The 20302-nt window shown below is 38.1% G+C and overlaps 1 protein-coding gene and 1 long non-coding RNA gene across 2 annotated transcripts in view; both read left to right on the top strand.

Moving 5' to 3' along the window:
* The window catches only part of LOC141282317 (macrophage mannose receptor 1-like), a 68141-nt gene that overhangs the window by 27425 nt on the left and 20414 nt on the right, over positions 1-20302 (top strand). The gene's annotated exons all lie outside the window — the stretch shown is intronic.
* Positions 5120-7289, top strand: LOC135767247 (uncharacterized). Its single transcript, XR_010541970.2, has 4 exons — positions 5120-5400; positions 5508-5598; positions 5698-5777; positions 6155-7289. It is a non-coding gene; the product is annotated as an uncharacterized lncRNA (long non-coding RNA).

Genomic DNA, 20302 nt, shown 5'->3' on the forward strand with positions numbered 1-20302 from the left:
ATTAACAAAGATGAATAAATAATGTAACAAATGTATTGCTCATGGTTTGTTCATGTTAGTTAATACATTAACTAATGTTAACTTATGAACCTTATTGTAAAGTGTTACCCTTAAACTTTAGAGAAACAGATCAAATGACATGTTTACGTTTATTGTGTACACATATTGAACACATTCGCGTTTCTGTCAGTCTCTCACTCTCTATCTTGTAACTCTTCGTATTCATTTGAAACTTGAGAGAAACATTAAACAACATATTTATGCTAATTGTGTATGATAGTGAATACACGTTGTTCTCTCACTCTGTCTCGTGCAGTGCATTAATCCTCGTGTTCATTCATATAAACTTCACAGAAACATATTACACAACATACCAGTGAACGGTCGCGTTGCTCTCTCTCTCTCTCTCGTTCGTTCGTTCGCTCACTCGCTCTCTCTCTCTCTCACTCACTCGCTTACTCTCTTGCACTACGGTAAGGTTAATCCTTTAGAGCGTTAATTCAATCTTTAGAAAGATTATTAAAACGACAAGTTATAAGATTGTTGGCTCCTGTTTGTGTTTGAGGGAATACAAACGCGTCGTGCTGTCAGTCATTCTTTCTCTCTGTCTATTGCGAGGCTGTTCATGGTTGGATAGCGCAGATGAAGGGGCGGTATCATTATAATCAGATCCCCTACCTACGTCATGCGGGGAGGGAAATCCGAATGACCTATATTCACATGCTTGCAGAGAGAGCCTTACCAAAACAAAGTTACAGGGTTGCTATTTTTCATGTTTTCTGGGTTGGTAGAAACACTGGGGACCGGATTATAGCACTTAAACACGGAAAAAGTCTGATTTTCATGGAATGTCCCCTTTAATCAATTAAATTTATTAATATGCACAACAGGTTTCATTCTGGAATCTAGCCCTGACATCAAAGTAAATATCTGTTTCATGTAGATTTCTACCACTGCATGAAAAGAGCTGTATACGGACAAATACGGAATGGGAAATCCCTGCTAAACTTTAGGTTTGCCAGATTTTTGAGGCAGAGTGCTTGGAAAGGTAATACACCAAAGTAAACCCGTGAAACATCCAGAAACCTTACGTTTGTGGATGTATAAAGGAACTGGTGGAAGTTTCCAGGAATCCTTACAGCTGGTTGTGAGGAGCGGTGGGTGTGAGGTGTGAACGGCTTTTTATATGTTAATGACCCACAGGTAGAGGTGTCTTCTTTGTTTTCAGAGCTGAGTGGGGTGGGGGGTTAACCATGTCTCTTTAAGACAGCACATACAGTATTGTGGTACATAAAAACTGTGTTTTCTAAATATGTTTATTATTAATATAATTTAATTAGTCTATTTAAGAAACTAAGCATCATTCAAAATAACTAAAATTCAATGGACACAATTACCATTTTAATGTGTGAAAATTATGTCTCTGACTCAAAAGAAATGTAACAAATATTATTTCAGAATATATATTTCCAACACTTTGAAAACATGTCTCCAACTGCCCTAGGTCAGAATATTGTGAACGTATCTCTCAATGCTGCATACATCGTTTAAAAGAAGCCGTTCAAATGACATCATGTAACTCATTTTTGCTAGCTAGGATGTTGATAAATTAGTCAGTGAAATGTAAAGCTGCTTATTTTTGCTGATGTCTCATGATTTGAAGTTCACTGTTTCTATTGTTATTATAATTCTACCCTAACATTTCATTAAAACTTTTAAAATAGAAACAAAAATATCAATAGACAGGTCCTTAATCTAAAAGACAGTCTTTCACATGTGGATGCAAAACATGTTGGGTGAAACAGACTGACAAACTCGGGTAAACATATCTGCAGATACCTGTCAGCTACTGTACTTCTAGTCCAGAGGTGCCCAAAGTTGGCCCACAAAAGACCTTAAATTTTTTTATGTTTCATGCATACTTGAAGGTGTATAAAATGCATCACAAAACCTAATGAACTCAGGTACTATAGGCTAAAAATGAAGAGGTTGCGGCAGTGGCACACAGAGAAAAGGATATTTAAAATTGATTGGCAAAACGATTTCTTTTTTCTACAAAAAGCCTTGGAAAATAAAACTGCATTAGTTATGCATAAACAGAGTAATGTTTGCTTATTTATTTTTAAAATATTAGAAAATTATAAATTAGGGGTTATCAGGGCAACTTTAATTTTAATATAACACAACAACATTTACTTTTGGCCCACGGCCCTCAGTCAGGTTTGGCCCTTGTAAGGAAAATGTTCGGGCACCAATGAATGTTCTAGTCTATCTGAGGAGGTAACTTTTAGCATATGATAATGCATGCTTGCACAAAGTCAGACCACATATTATAATGTTTGTCTTCAATCAATCAATTTAAACAAAAGAGATGGGGACTTTATAATATAATAAGGGTCCATATATCACAGTGAAAAAAGACATACATGTATTTTTACTTTACCATGAACTAATGCTGAGTTACAGCATATCCTAATAATAAACTATTGAAGAGTCATCATTAACTACGACATGTTTTTCATTGTTAGTTAATGCATTCATTTACAATAAATTAATTTGAGTTCATGTTGTAGTTAAGTAAGTTCAGTAAGTTACATGTCTTAACTCAGCATTAGTTTATATTTACTAATATTTAAGTAAGAATTCATTTAGGTATACGTTCAATGTTTCCAATGATGAGCAGTTAATCCACTAAACCCAGAGATAATTCCTGAGGCATGTTTAAAGAGTTTTGTATTTCATCAAGAAGGTGCTGCTGATTCACAAAGATTTTATATTTAAGAAAATCTGAGCATCATTCCAAATAACTGTTAACATGTTTGTCAACTAAACATGTTTTGTAAACGTAATAAACTTTATAAAAAACTTTTTTATTTTTTATTAATAATCAAGTATAAAGAACAATGCATAGTGTGAAAACGCGGATTATAAAAAGTATATTAAAGAAAAGGACTACATTTCCCAGAATGCACCTGCACCTACTCATCTGCCCCCACCCTTCAGGTGCGACTGCTCAACCTGTGGGCTTGACGGGAAAATTCAAAATCGCGAACCGTTACTGCCTGGACTACTCCGTCTCTTATTTGTTTGTTTGCTCATTAACAGTAAGGTAAGTTTGATTTAATTCATTTGTCTGCATCGCGCTGATCGGTTGCCTATTTGTTCATATTATGTTATTAACTATGATTCGTTTTTGTCTTTATACTAGAACTGTTTGAATTTAAACCACAAACAGTAAAAAATTAAGGTTATACGTGGTACACAGCGGTAAACATGAGGTTAAAAATACGCGAAGTAACATTCAAACCGGGCTGTTAAAAGAATCAATTCGATGTTTAAATTTTTAAAAACAAAACTTTAAAGAAGCCAAGATGAGACGTTATTTGCTTAAAACAAACAAAACAACAGTAACTCGTGTGTTTGAAATGTTAGCAGCTAGCAAGTGTCTCTCTGCTATTTTAAATGGTACTGACGATTAGGGCTGTGACGATAACCGCGTCACCGCATCACCGCAGTAATGAGATGCCAACCGCGGTGCTGAGTTCATCATCGTCATCACCGCACTTTTTTATATTTTCTTTATTTTGCTGGTGAAAGTTACAGAAGTCATATGGTGTATGATATGAACTATACACAAAAGTCATTGTTAATCATAATTTACTGTCTTCCATCCTGTGTTCAAGGGTTCTAGAGAAAAAACTGCTTTCCGCACAAGGGGAAGGGACAGTGCATTAAACATATATAGGTGTTTATTATGTGCGCATGTCTTATAATTGTTATTTAATTACTTAGTTTCAGTACTTAAATACACACAATAGCCTACTGTCACGGGCGCAATCTTCTTAAACATGAAGCCATTAATTTAAGCGCGTCATGCCCAGGTGCTCTGATATTTATTGCATGCCATGGAACTGTACCAACTCACTCACTGCGCGAATAACAAAATCTCAAGTGCAAGGAAATCTCACAGCCACGTGCATTACATTATTCAGGTGCAAGAAGGTCACCGGGCAGCACGAAATGCGCGTTGGTACTGATAATAATAGCATAATTATTTAAAACTATAATGGTCAAACATGCCAACTATAGTTATGAAGGCTAGCGCGGTCGGCTGTAGACCTATATGTCTGACTATCGTAGCGAGGAAAAGCCACTATCTAAAATCACATCTTGTGATGATTAACTATCATGTGGCGTTTGTCGGACTTGGGAGCACCAAACATACCTTTAGTAAAGCATAAAACTTCAGCCCAGCAACGACAGTTGGAAATCTCCAAGACTTTTTTTGCGAGAGGAGAAAAGTACCATAGTTACATCAGTCAGGCAGGTGAGGGCTTACTGACCGCGTGACCCGTTAATGCTGTAAACTAATTTCTCCAGCTCGGGATCAAAAAAGTTTTATTATCTTCTTGATTATGTAAATGGACAGCAGTAATTTAAAGCATTGATTGGAGTATCCATAAGTTTTGCGCAATTATTTACAGGATGATGCAATACGTTATTTCGTTTCATATCTGCTTTGAAAAATTATAATTAAACATATTAACTATAGTAACATGAAATAGTATTTATTTGCATTTCTTTTGAGTTTAATATGAATTATGGAACAGTTTTTGTCATTGTTTGTAACCCATTTTATTGTGCAATAAATTATTTAACGTTCAACCCGTTGCGTTTTGAGGAGTGCGTTATATCCACGGAGTGTTACCCGAAAAACACTCTAAAAATGTCTAAAGAAATTGGAATCAAGGTTTTGCTTACAAGAAACAATGTTAAGCTCGACATGTTCTTTCTAGTTTTTTTCAGGTTACTATTGTATGAAATGTATTATACAAAATGGGTTATAAACGATGACAAAAAATTATATAATTATTATATATATTATAAAAATATATATATGTATTGCTATATATATTATATTATACCTATGGAAATAAATATTATTTTATGTTGTTATTGCTAATATAATTTGTTGTTTTAATAATGCTTTGCGGGGGTGGGGGGTTGTGCTTTTGGGCTTTGGGGGTTACTGTCGTGCGGTTAACCGCATAACCGCATGATTTTTTTTATGCTTCACCGCGGTGAGAAAATATCCTAACCGTCACAGCCCTACTGACGATCTTTTGTTGTTTTAAAAGCTCATTCAGTTCTGGTAGATGCTGCTTATTTTTCAAGACTGTTTTAATAGCTTTATATTGATTTGTAACAAAGCCAGCTTCACTTTAAGAGAACCTAGATGCTAATTGTAAAGAAGCTTGGAGTCATAATATATTTAAACGTTATATGTTTGCTGTTCTTCATCTTTTTAAATATGAAGTCTATACATGTTTGTGTTTACAGAGGTCATGTACACTGTGGTCAACTTTGTGGACGATGAAGAGGTTTCTGGGTAAAGCTGATGTATGTTTAATCATTCAATGATTACATAAAATTAAAATCAAACATGTTAAATAGTAAACGGATGTATTGTGATATGTGATTTTGATTTTTAATTCTGTGTTTGCCAGAGAAATATAATGAAGTAACAGTGAAAGCTAAAACATCAGACTGATCCAGACACTGAAGAAATTGATGTCACTGCAATCGGGCCAAAATGATGTAAGTTTAATAATTAAATTATTAAATTAAAAAGGTTAAATCGTAAATAGATGTGTTATGATGTATGTGATTCTATTTTTTTTATTCTGTGTTTGATAGACAACTATATTGAAGTAACCTACTGTAATGAAGCTGCAGAACAACACAGAGACTCTGAGGACATCAACACAGAAAATTAAGTAAGAAGATTTATGAAGTATTATGAAGTTCTTTGATCATATATCGTTGTATCTTTGTACAGTTTAATGCAGTGGTTCTTAACGTTATTCCTGGAGACCCACTGCTCTGCACATTTTGTATGTCTCCCTTATTTAACACACCTGATTCAAATCATCAGCTCATTAGAAGGGATCTCCATGAACTGAACTACGTCTGTCAGATAAAAGAGATATACAAAACATGCAGGGCAGTGGGCCTCCAGGAATTACGTTAAGAACCACTGGTTTAATGTTAACTTTCTAAAATGTACAACTTTAATTCTATGTCATTTGATTTGTCGTGTGTATGTGTATTAGTATTATGCCAAATACTTATATGTACTTTTATATTTCCAAAGGGCTCCAAAGAGATGTCTGTCCAGATGAGGGTGCATCAACGTTACCTTTGCTGACAAGTATATGCTTTACAATGTAAAACCTAACAGTTAACTTAACTCAAACCATTTAAGGAAATCGGTTGCCTTAACCCATTAAGTTTAAAAAAAAAAACATACATTTGAGTACTGTGAACTTAAGTCTTGTGCAATAATGCACTTATATTTAGTTAGTGTGAACTTAAATATAAGTGCATAACTGCATGTGACTCAATTTGTTTAAGTTCACAGTACTCAAATCTATGTGTTTTAAAACTTAAATGGTTTAATGCAACCGGTTTTCTTAAATGGTTTGAGTTTAGTTAACTTTTAGGTTTTACAGTGAGAAATTCTTGAATAATTCCAAGACAGAGCTCTGCAATTGTATCTACACTGCAAAAAATCAGTTTCTAACTTAGGATTTTTATCTTGTTTTTAGTAGAAAAACTAAAAATTCTTAAATCAAGATGTATTTTCTTGATGAGCAAAATTACCTAAGAAAATGTCTAGTTTTTAGACAAAAATATACAATTTAAGTAAATTTGTGCCTAAACAAGCAAAAATATCTAACAATGGGGTGAGAAAATTGTGCTTGAATTAAGTTTTTAAGAAAAAAGAAAACTTAAGATTTTTTCTCACACCATTGGCAGATATTTTTGCTTGTTTTAAGCACAAATTCACTTAAATTGTGTGCATTTATTTATTTTGTCTAAAACTAGACTTATTTTCTTAGGTCATTTTGTTCATCAAGAAAAAGCATTTTATTTAAATAATATTTCTACTGAAAACGAGACAAAAATACTATGTAAGAAAGTCATTATTTTGCAGTGTAGGACTGATTTCTTGAACAACAACTATATTGATCTTGCTTTATTTTATTTAGATATTTACTACATTACAGTGGCAGGTGGTGACTTCTTTTTTTGTGAGCACTCGATGCAAAGTTTGTCACAACATGTATATAGCCAGTCATTTGTGTGGTTCAAAATATGTGTTCTGCGTGTATGTGCATCACGTGTTTTGACTAAACCCGTGATGCACATGGTTTACATGAAGCAACAAACACATTTTAAAAACACAAGCAACACACATGACACTCCGAACACTTATTTTGAATTTGCACCCCTTGGATGAGCAGTCACGAGCCGCCACTGCTACATTACATTATACTTCTTTGAATGTAATTTTTATTGTTGCTTTTATTTTGTTTTATTTTACTCTAATATTGCTTTCTCTGTCTGTATATTTATGAGTTTAAATAGTATTGTTTATGTATGCAACTTTTAATATTTGTGTATAATATTATTTTGTTATTGTGACAATTGTGAATTGTCCAGTTTTTTATTAAATAAACATTTCAAACTCAATTCAAGTTTTTTATTTTACATAAGGGTTTTGGGGTGTATATGAATATAAATATGAATATATATATATATATATATATATATATATATATAGTGGGGGGATTGTAGTCTATCTGCATAGCAGGCAAATAACCAATCAAGTCACTAAGCTATGAGGGCTTGGGTTGGGCTTAATACAAAGTGTAACCAATCAAATGATCTCAACTGGAAAGTTTCAAAGTTGTGTCCCAATAGTTGTCAGAGTTTTGGGAGGGGGTTTTAAAAGCAACCAATCAGTGTTGAGATTAAACACCAATGAAGACACTAGAATTGTGCAAAGGTGTGAAATCCCAGTACCTCTGCAGGTGTGAAAATGTCCCCTGACAAAATCTTCAATGGGATTATTTGCCATGGCAACAAATGGCTGCATGTACCACAGGAATATCCCATCAGCAAGATACATCCGAATTGGTATCATTACGGGAGTTTCCTAACTTGGTGGAATTAGAAGTTTACCCTCAGTGGAACTAGTAGATACATCCGAAAATCAGTGGTGTTTACAGGAGTTTCCTAGTACGGATACACCTCTTTTCATGCAGTGTACACCTGTAGCATTTACAATTAGGCTACTAACAAATAGTTTATAATTTCTGGGGTGAGCCTATTTGCTATGGTAATCTAGCAACACAACATGTCCCGGTGTACAGTGAATGCATGCCGAAATTATTGTTGCGTCGCTTAATAAAAGTTTAAGCATATGTGACAACAATGCATTGCCATGATTGGTCTGACTGCCACATGAGAGAGACGAGGATGTGCGCGCACGCATGTGTGTTTGTTAAGGGGTTCTTTTTTTAGTTTTTTGAGGTTTTAGTGCATACCGCGTCATCTTAAAATAATAATTATGTGACTTTCATACATCCGGTGACCTGAAAATGTGAATAAACTGTTTATATTGCAATAGCCATGAATCCGTCACCATTATTGTATGCGCATTTTAAAGTAACACATCAAAAACGAGTGATGGAAACTCCAAATTTTGATTAAAAATACCTTAGTTTGTAAAAAGTTTTTTCCATTTAAGACAAAGGGATTTAATGGTTTTGTTATCTTTTAAAATGACCACCTCTCTAGTGTCAGCAGACAACATGGCCGCCTCTCCAGTGTCAGCAGACAAGATGCCGGCATCGAGGATCAAGAGTCTGATATCAAGCCTGGCTGATACTCCACTGGTATCTGTGTGGGCAGCCTGTGTCTTAAAGGTCCCAAGTTTGGTCGTCCCAAGTCCAGTAGTCACAGAGGTTCCTGATGTATGTCACATGTCTGCTATTCTTCCTGTAGTGGCAACAGCTCTGTGGTGTGTGTGTGTGATCTGTTCCCTGTTCCTCACTTTCCTCATAGATTGGGCCAGCCCATGAGCTAAGTCTCCTAAGGCCTGCCATTGCCCAAGGCCGATCCTGCCACGGCCCAGGCCCAACAAAGCTCCACAGCCACGTCTATTCAGCCACAGCTCCACCACCACATCTCCTCCACCAAGGACATTGACCCACCCAGCCCACCCCTTTATTTAGTGTTCTAATATTGAGAAGCTGGGGGTACTGTAACAAATAGGTGTGCACCATTCATCCTACCACCACAGAGCACCCTCTCCCGGTCTAGACTATGATCTCACTTTCTCACACTCTACATCCTCTTCCTGTTTGTTAGTATATTTAAACCATACTGGCTTCATGTTCAGGTTGAAGTTTTGTCAGTCTATCTACATACCAAGTGTTTATTGTTATTGTTCATATTTTGTGTTTCCTTTGTTTTCATGTTCCATGTTATGACCCTTTGCATGTTTCATTGGATTACTCTTTTTTTTGGATTACCCTTTTGAATTGTTTGCGTTGTTTGTTTAAATTAACCTCTGCATTTGTAATCTATTTCCCGACTTGCTTGTTACTGTATGTTTATGTGTTGCTAATGCCTCTTCATTCATTCATTTATTCATTCATTCCTTAGCACATTTAAAAACAACCCAAGATTGACCAAAGTGCTGTACAAGTCAAAAATAGACAAATGGAAAATACAAATGACAAAATCACTAAAAAACAAAAAAGGCACTTAAAATCAGAAACACACACTAAGATATTATGTTTTAAATTCTGAGTTAAAAGAGGAAAGAGATGACATCATCCGGATTGATATAAACAGGTTGTTCCAGAGTTTAGGACCAACAATTGCAAAAGCTTGATCACCGCAGTGTGAGGACGTGGGTGTCATGGCAACATGAAGTTATGGTTCAGCTCTTTAAAGTCAGGGATTTACATGCAGATCCACATTCACAACAAGAAATGTCAGCAAACTGGACTGAAGCAGATATGAGGTAAGTTAGCTCGTCACTTAATGCGCTGAAGCGGAGCTCATTCAGCAGAATAAAAGAACATTATGTCACTTGAGCTTATTATGAACAAAAATGCCTGTGCATCATCCAAACAAGATATATCATTTAGCTCCTCAAAACGGGGGTTTTAAATGCACATTAACAATCACGATGAGAAATGTCTGCAAATTGGAGTAAAGCAAAGATCAGGGAGCTTTTCAAAAATCCACTCTGAAGTTGAGATCATTCACCAGGCACGTCACACACTACAAAAATGCATGCTAGTGGTGACCTGACTTTAAACAGGTCACATGTCTTTCAGGGACCTTATCTGTGTGAAGGCACACACAGATTCTGGCAAATCATTGGCAGTGTGAATGAACAAAAAAAATCAAACAATCCCAGAAAAATCCTGGTTGCATTTTCCGTGCATTTTCCAGAATGTCTGTGTGCAATTGGCTATATAGTTGTGACATGCAATATAGAGTCTTATATACATATTACAATGTATGTGTGTGTGTGTGTGTGTGTGTGTGTGTGTGTGCGTGTGTGCCTGCACGGGTGCGTGAAAGAGCCACACTCCAATCAGTCTGTGCAGCATTAAAAACCTCCTCCTCGGGGATCAAATCCGGGCGGGCTCCTGGTGGTCTGACTGCATTTCATTACGTTGAATTATTTTAACGCGTTAATGATTTATGAAGTAATAGCATGAGTTAACACGTTAATGCTGCCAGTCCAAAATGACTCGCAGTACCCACTCCAGGATGACCCTGTGTTATTATTCGTTTTGAGAGGCTCTTATCATTTTACTAATACTTCAAACAAATCAAAATAATATACATTTATTCAGTCCAAATATAAAATTACATTTATTCCAAAGATCATTAAAATGAATAGCCTACAGGTTTCAAAAGGCACATATACTGTTTAAGTCAAAGCCTGCTAGGTTATTATTATTATCATTTGTCCAAGAATTGGACAAAAAATACACAAACTGAAAATACAAAAGAATTTAGCAATTGTTCAAAAATGTATCCATGCGATTTTTTACATTAATGTTGTAAAATAATTGAGTCCATAATAACCGTAATAACCGTACAACCGTGATTATTTATCAGACTATAACCGTACCATCAAAGTCTATAATCGTTGCATCCCTAGTTGCACTGTTTATTTTGGTAAGGTAGGTACGCTATATGTTTGTATATGTATATATATATATATATGTAGATGGATTCAGATATTCTACTTTGATGAAACATTGTGTTGCTTATGAAATTTGTGTTAGTTTAAGGATTAGCATAACGATATAGTTACTACGTCTACACAACCAAACGTGTGCTTAAACTAATTCTGATGTAAACCAGTTGTTTACCGTAAAACTTCAAATAATAGCCTAGTCCCAAATAGACGCCTGTCTCTTTTAGACGCCTGGTGTGACAACAGGTTTGGGTAAATAAACGCCTGTCTTAAATAAAAGCCTGGTCTGTTTTTTAGTTTCGGGTTGTATTTAATATTCTAAAACCCATCAGATCGTCTGTTTAAGACAGTTCTATGGTGCAGACACGCTAAAGTTTTGATTACCGGTAGATGTCACGTAACAGACGCAGTCCTTCCGTTACTCATCACTATGACAACACAACAAGGTTCGTCGTCAGGATTGCAGCGATGATGACAGTAGCGAAGTGGCAATCGGGAGAGTCGGGACTTTTCCGGGTGGGCCGGTAGTGTTTTGAGGCCGCTATTAATAGCCCGCAACACATTGTATTTCTCACGCAGAAACACTATTTTTCATATTTAATATACTGCAGTGCCCAAAATGCATCTGGCCGCACTGCTCTCTCTATCAAGCCCGTCTCCCCTGGAGTTCTAGTCGAGCGAGCCAATCCAAAAAAAAGAAAGAGGCTACACAATAGCCAATCAGAAAATAGCACTGTTGTATCTGGGTAAGATTTCACGCAACAACCAATAAAAAAGCATATCCTCGTATGCTTTATTTATGCTGCCAATAATTTAATACTGTCATTCTTACACAAACTACTTTGTTAAACACATTCAAATTATAAATAAAACGTAAAATGTGGTAACCTCCTGCTGTCATGCTGGAATAATTAAATTAAAAGCCTGTCTCTTATAGACGCCTGTCTCTTTTAGACGCCTGGTGTGATGATAGGTTTGGGAAAATAAAAGCCTGGGCTATTATTTGAAGTTTTACGGTATGTTGGTTATTTTGGAAGTGTTATTCACTTTGTACTGCAAAGTTTTCTCACTGGTGAATGAGACATGAGATGTGACCGTCTGATCTGTGCGTGTTCATGTGGTTGAAAGAGGCGTGACTTTGGATGGCGATTTGACTTGAGGGTGGGATCGGAATTTCATTGCTAGGCGGCTACCGTTAGCATTTTTCAAAATGTGTTACCCTACCTTTAACCATGTGAGCAACTGATTCACAATTCTGATCAGAATGCATTATGCAATAAGGGTGGTGCTTTTTAGAAAACCATAATGACAGGTTGTATTTAGTTGGGTACATCTGAAATCTGGCCTCAACAGTAAAACAAAGAATGTCCTTCCCTATAGGTGCATTTCCGATGATCAGATGATCTCACGGAAAGTCGTGTTATTGTCATGCAAAATTTTCATTTAATTTAAACTTTCTTTTTCATGTCATTTTATGTATTGTTTTCTCATTTTTTCCCCTATTTTTAAATCATTGTCGCTTGGGGTTAGATTTAGGGTTTGGGTTAGGATGTACTTTTATGTATTGGTTTCTACATGTTTGTTTTTTTTACGCTTTTAAAACTATTCTCATCTGGAGTTGGGGTTAGAGTTGGGGTTTGGGTTAGGATATCTACAAATATAACAGAAAGTGATTCTAACCTCAAGTGACAATGGTAAGAAAATAGGAATAAACAATGAGAAAACAATACATAAAATGAAATGAAAATGAATGGCACGAAAAAGACATTCGTGCTTAAGGCATGAAAAAAGCTGAATTTCTCTATGTCATGGACACAAATAAATTAATAAAATTTTGTGTGACTATAACACGACTTTCTGTGAGATCAGTCTGCCATTTCTGTACATGGAGTGGGAGACAAGAGTGGTCAATGAAGTCAAGAGATGCCAGCATTTTCTGCATTCTTAATACAATTTAGTATTGTTTTGTTGCCATCTGTTTAATGTTAAGGAAGAATATATTTCTGTTGTCTAAAGTATGTGTTGTGATTCGTTATGGCAGACAATGGGATCTACAAACACAGATGGACCTGTGACCACTGCTTCAGATAAATGTAAGTTTTCCTGTAATACTCTGGCTAACTGTCACACACACACATACACACACACAGAGAGGCAGGCAATCAGATACAGATGTAATCAAAAGGATAATGATAAGCAGTATAATAGTTCTTCAGATGAACTTAGATGTGGCTTATAGTGTCTTGATTGTAGGTGAGGTGTGAGTATCCGGAGAAGATGATGAGGAATGAAACAAGGGAAGGATGACGACAATGGATTGACAGGTAAGTCTTTGAGGTAAGTAGAGAGGTTTAGTCGTATAATTACTGACAGACCAGAAAAAGAAGTGGCAGTGAGTGATCTGAATATAAAGGGTGAGAGTGATGAAGTCCAGGAGATGATGCTTAATACTCAGGGGCAGGAGCGAGTGGATGGAGTGAATGAGGATGATGGAGATGCAGTCCTAACAGTACCCCCTCCTCCCGAGGCGGCTCTTGATGGCGATGGAAAGGGGAGAGAATGATGACGAGGTCTACCCCAAGGTCGAGGAGTGGGATGGTCCGGATGGTCAGAGTGTAAATGAGTGGGTCCCAGGAACCCAGGAGTCTTCCTCTGGACAGTAGTCCTCCCAATCAACCAGATATTTTAGTCAGGGACCTCGTCATCGGAAGTCAAAGATGGTACAGACCCAGTATATGGATTCCTCCTCTACAGGGATGGGAGAAGGAGATACATCTTTGGGGTTGGAGTCTGTGGGAGGAAAAGGAACAGGATCAATGAAGGTTTAAAGGAGTCAAGGACTCAACAGGGCTAGGGGAGGCGGATGTCCCTGGTGGACAGCCATACCTTCTGTCCGAGTTGGTAAAGTGGAGTGTCGGAACGATTGGATTGTCTTGTTCCTGGTGCATCTGCACAGCCTGTTGGAGCTGTACGTAGGCCGAGTCCCAAACCCCCTCGCTCTAATGGAACCAATGGTTGACAGCTGGAACTGCTGAGGGCTCACCGGACCAGGGGAAAAAAGGAGGTTGGTATCCCAGGATGCACTGGAATGGAGTGAGACTGGTGGTAGATTGGTGCAGGGAGTTCTGGGCGTATTCTACCTAGGGGAGAAAGTGGCTCCAGCTGTCCTTGAACTGGTGGCAGAGTAGGTGCATAGGTGTCGTCTGATTTCCTGGATCTTATGCTCAGCTTGGCCATTGGTTTGTGAGTGGTATCCTGAGGACAGACTCACAGTCACTCCTAGGAGTTTGAAGAAGGCGCGACACTCTTTGGAAATGAATTGAGGGCCGCGATCAGAAACAATATCCTTCGGAATACCAAAATTGTGAAAAACATGATAGAAGGGGCCTCACCGGCCTCGGAAACGGTAAGGAGTTTGGGCAGAGGAATTAATTTGGAGAATCAGTCCACTACAACTAGAATACAGGTATGATTTTGGCAGATCTGTCATAAAGTCTACACCTAGGTGAGACCAGGGCCGCTGAGGTATGGAAAGAGGGACCAATGTACCCCCGGGGAGTCTTCTGGAGGTGTCGGTGATGGCGCAGACTAAGCAACCCTTGACATACCGTGAAACATCCTTAGAGAGGGAAGGCCACCAGTACTGATGATTGAGGAGCGAGAGGGTACGCTTGCTAACTGGATGTCCAGAGCCCGGAGCACAGTGCACTGAGTCCAGTAGTTCAGTACAAACATGAGGCCTTCAGGAGTCTCCGGCAGAGCAGGATGGTGTAGGTTCATCTGGTTAATCTGTTCATTGATATCCCAGACGATTGGACTCACGAACACAGTGGGAGGTAAGATTGGTTCAGGCAAGGTGTAATCAGAGGACGTACTATGGATACATAGACGGTATCAGCTTTGACATTCTTATTAGGGGTGGGAATCGCTTGGACCCTCATGAATCGATTCAGAATCGATTCTTAGGGTCCCGATTCGATTCAGAATCGATTCTTGACATACTAATTTGCATATCTGTGACGTCATTAGGTCGCATTGCTTTCAAAGCCAGGTTAATGTTTGCGCAACTGCTGCTCCACGCGCAAAATTGTCATTATGGTCTTTTGGAGTAATTGTGAAACATGCAGGTCTTTTTGAGTTGCTGCGCCTTTCTTCTCAAATGTGTTTTGCCAGGCCACTGCAGCTCAGTCGTCTTTAACTTCCAAAATTCACATGGATGCGCATTCTTGCCTCACGCAGTTGCTGATTCACACGCACGGTGTGTGTGAGCGAGCAAACGAGAGGGAGAGAGAGGCAGCATAGAGCTGATATGTATGCTTCTGATACTGTTTGTTTCACTAAACCGGATATCCGCTATTTTAAGGAGGACTCGACATGTACTCAAGGATTTTTTGAAAAACTCCTCAAAAAGAATAGAGTAATGGTGACAGCCCTAAATTCAATGTAGAGATTTATGCAGTATAGTCCTACAAGCATTTAAAGTGTTCTTTCTCTTCTGCTCTTGTAAGCTCCGCTATGCGCTCGTACAGTGCACGCTCTCTTAAGTTGTCCGTGTGCATCACCGCTCCTCCAGTTGAGTTCCGCCTTTTGGTTCTGATAACTAGGGCTGTTCTGAATACTATTTTTTGAGCTTCGAAGCTCTAGTAGAAATAAAATCGAATATTCAAAGCTTCGGAAGGAGGGGCTGAACATATTTTTCTCTTCAATACAGGCAGGAATCTCTGTGTGTGTATGTGTGTTTGTGTGTGTGTATGTGTGTTTGTGTGTGTCTGTCTATCTACAGTTTTATTATGTGACGGATGTGTTGCTGCGGACCCAAGGGAGTGTAGTGCCTTTTTTTCGTGCAATATGGACATGTGACACGTTTAGAATTAATAAACTTTAAAAATACTACAGAACAGCGCAAGCCGGAAGCGGCGTGCCTGTCACGCGTCATGCGAGAACAGCATTAGAGAAACAAAACACAAGAGCAAACACAAGAGCAAAACAAATTTTTCTAACAAACAAACATTCCCGTATCAGAAATTAGCAGCACAGTAATTACTGACAAGGTAGAGTAGGCTATTTAAATAAAGCAACGAAAATAAATGAACGAAGTTCAACAAACTGTAATAAAACGGTAGCATACTTTCAAAATCAAGTTTATTTACTAACACTTACACCATCCAATATGTTTATTTCATCAGCAGAACAATAAAGAAGATATTTTGCAGAAACCCCAGTGCTCCATCATGCAAGTCAACCGATCCGCACACTTTAAGAGCTAAAGCATATATATCCAATACAAAAGTAATCCCCCATAACTGCGTGTGACATACTGACGTCTTGTGAAGCAAATCAATCAGTTTTTGCAAGAAACTGAACGTTATTTACAACACTATTAGCGTGAATGCCAGAGCAGGAAGCGTGCTTTCTGTTTGAGGCGATCTCTTCCACTAGTGCCGTTTGGTGGCTGTTGGCTATGGATGTTGGTCTCTCTGCGCCACCTACAGAGCGGGAGCATGAAGCGCACTTCCTGCTTGGCAAAAGCTCTGCATTAACGTTGAAAAATATTTATATATATATATATATTCGAATCTCAAAACTGAAAATCGAATGTCAACCCACGGAACGAATATTCGAATATTCGAATTTTCTGGTTCAGCCCTACTGATAACGTAGGGCTGAACCCTTTATTTTGTAAACTAACATTTAAGAATCGATTCTTGACATTTGTGAATCGATTCAGAATCGGCCCACGTCCGAATCGCAATTCATCTAAGAATCGATTTTTTTGCCAACCCCTAATTCTTATTACCTGGTCGGTTGGAAATTATGAAATTGAAGTGTGTGAAGAAGAGAGCCCAACATGTCTGTCGGGGGTTTAGTCTCTTGGCTTCTTAAAGATATTCCAGATTGTGATGGTCCATGACAATTCCAAACTGGTGTGTAGCTCCATCCAGCCAGTGCCTCCACTCTTTGAGGGCGAGTTTGATGATGAGCAGTCCTCTGTTACCAATGTCATACTTCCACTCTGCCAGAGACAACTTCCTGGAGAATTAAGCACATGGGTGAAGTCTAGCAGGATTCCCCTGCTGCTGAGATAGTACAGCTCCGACTCCGGTGGAGGAGGCGTCGACTTCAACAACAAAAAGGAGATCTGGATTAGAGTGAATCAGGACTGGTGCAGATTGGAAAGCTTCCTTGAGGAGATTAAATGCTGAGATGGCTTCTGGAGACATGGTTAGTGTTTTGGGATGACCCTTTAAGGCAGACGTAAGGGGAGCACTGATTGAACTATAGTTATTAATGAATCTTTTGTAGAAGTTAGCAAAACCCAGGAAACGTGGTAGATCTTTCACAGAAGAAGGTAAGGGCCAGTCCTGGATCATCTCTACTTTACGTTGATCCATCTGCACTCTTTGTTGGGTGATGATATAACCCAGGAATTGGACACTGGTGGTGTAGAACACGCATTTCTCCAATTTTAGATATAGTTGATGTTCTCTATATTTCTCCAAGACTAGTTTCACGTGACGATTATGTTCTGCCAGGGAGGAAGAGTAGATGAGGATGTCATCTATGTAGACCACTACAAATCGGTTAAGGCACTCACAGAAGACCTCATTCATATACCCTTGGAAAACGGCTGGCGAGTTGGAGAGTCCGAAGGGAATGACCTGGGATTCATAGTGGCCTGAAGGGGTAACAAAGGCAGTTTTCCACTCATCTCCACATCTGATATGAACCAGGTTGCAGGCACTCCTCAGATCCAATTTGGGTAAGATGCAAGCTCCACATAACTCTTCCAAAGCTGCGGGAACCAGAGTAAGGGGATAGCTGAACTTTACCGTTTGAGAATTGAGGTGGCAATAGTCAATCCACGGTCAGAGACCTCAGTCCTTTTCCCAACAAAGAAGAAACTGGAAGCGGCAGGGAAAGTGGACGGTCGGATGAAATGTTGCTGTAAGGCTTCCTTGACATACTCCTCTATTGCCTTTTGCTCTGGGATGGACAAAGGATAGATGCGACCCTTGGGCAATGTGGCTCCAGGTAGCAGTTTAATGGCGCAGTCCCATGGACGGTGTGGTGGTAACTTTGTAGATAGCTGTTTACTGAACACATCCTGGAACGCAACGTAACTTGAGTCGATGGGAGAAGATTTTAAATATTTTTGGATGGGAATGAGACAGGATTGGAAGAAATCATTACCCCAACTCAGGACCTCACCGGTGTTGTGATATAACGTGATTTGACTACCAGTCAGCAGTCTGGCTGCAGCATTTTGCACCATTTGAAGATGCTCAATAAATGATTGGTTAGCTCAGTGGTTCCCAAACTTTTTAAGCGTGCGGCCCCCCTTGTGTACGGTGCATTCCTTCGCGGCCCCCCAAAGAAAATTTGTGACAAAAAACTGTTCTAAAACTCAACATTTTAATAAAAAACATTAAATTATACAAAAAAAGTAGTGCTTTTGGTTAGTAGCCTTATTTTTTTAGGTTTAATTACACAGAATTAAAGTATTTCATAAAATCTCATAAAACTGGGGCCCACCTTGCACCATCTCGCGGCCCCCAGTTTGAAAACCACTGGGTTAGCTCCATAGTAAAGTGAGTTGCCATAGTCAAGGTGAGAAGTGATAAGTGTGTGAATTGCTAATTTAAAGTTCTTTAAACAAAGAACAGGTTTGATTTTCAATACTTTTTAAAAACAATTTTCATAGAAAACAATCAAAGAAATCACTTGGACCAAACATCATAACAGAATAAATTGTAAAAAAATATGTGTAAGTCAAATTTGTCCTATACATGATGTCCTATGCCATACCAGCAAACATGAGACATCTGCCAGAACTGTAGATCAAAAGCCATATTTAAATATTAGGCCAACAGATTTACCAACCCATAGAAATTTCCATCCCCAGTGGCGCTTTTTGAAATTGAGCTTGCATGCTTATTTGCCCTGTTTAGTATTGGCCCCAAGGCTATGAGTGTTTCTTTAACAAAAGGCTGCATTCTAGGAAGGCTAATTATTTTGGGTACCATGTCCTCAAGTTCTGTCAAAGGACATTCTCAATTTTAAGAATCTCTGGAAGACAGCTTTCATTCTTTCATTTGGCCCCTTCTGAGGGATGCATTTGAGGGTTGTCCCCGAAAAAATATGATTAAAAATAAAGTGTATTTTAATTATATAATATGTGACCAGTCACGGAAAGCAGTGACACAAGTCGGATCTGGGCAATTTTGAGTTATTCACAGTTTCTGAAAGTGCAGTTTCTAAGCTTTCCAACGATGTGTAACACATGGAAATCTGATATGATTTTGAGAAGTTGTGGCCATTTGAATATAGGAACTCAGAAAAACTCATACCGAGAAAATCAAGACGAAATGGACTCTTCTTTATAGGTGGGGGAAACAATAGGGCTCATTTACATCTCATTTAGCTAAGCCATACCCCCTGTAAAGCTGTTTTGAGATACAGATGTTCTAGCATCATATGTAGTATTTTATGACAGAAGTCCAAATGATAACATACAAAAATAAATATGACTCTTTTTACCTTTGTGTTGATCACAAGTCGAATCCAGTCTGTTTCAGATGTGTGAATTATCCAATGACCATTTTTGTCCACAAATGCTTATAATCCGTGAAATATAGATATATAGTCTATTTTTTACATCAGATTTCGCATGATTGTCTGGTAATACAATATAATATACAATCTGAGGACTATTTACATCGTAACATGTAAGGGTTTATGCTATTACTCTCCGATAATTTACATTCCGTTAAACACATGAACCCGCCTTCAAAGTTTGTATTTAAAATAGGGAGGTAGTATAATAGATAATCCAAACAGCGCCATCGAAAACGTGACATCCTTTAGAGATGTTACCACTCGCCAGTGCTGGGCAAGCTACTTGGAAAATGTAGTGAGCTAAGCTACCAGTTACTTCACATTAAATGAAGCTTCACTACACTGAAGCTACCCCCCTGGGAAATGTAGCAAGGTAAGCTACATCAATAGTAGCTTGCTACATCCAAGCTACTTTTTTATTTTTAACCAGTTTTATTATGTAATTATTTATTCAGTTTCAATTTATCATTTTGGTAATTAAAGGCTATACAAGCATAATGTAGGCCTAGGTACTTCACATTATGGGGCGGTTTGCTGGACAGGTCTTATCCTACTCCTAGAATAAAATGCATGTTTGAGCTGCCTTATTCAAAAACACCTGGCCCTGAC

This window comes from Paramisgurnus dabryanus, chromosome 6, assembly GCF_030506205.2.
Source record: "Paramisgurnus dabryanus chromosome 6, PD_genome_1.1, whole genome shotgun sequence".
NCBI lineage: Eukaryota > Metazoa > Chordata > Actinopteri > Cypriniformes > Cobitidae > Paramisgurnus > Paramisgurnus dabryanus.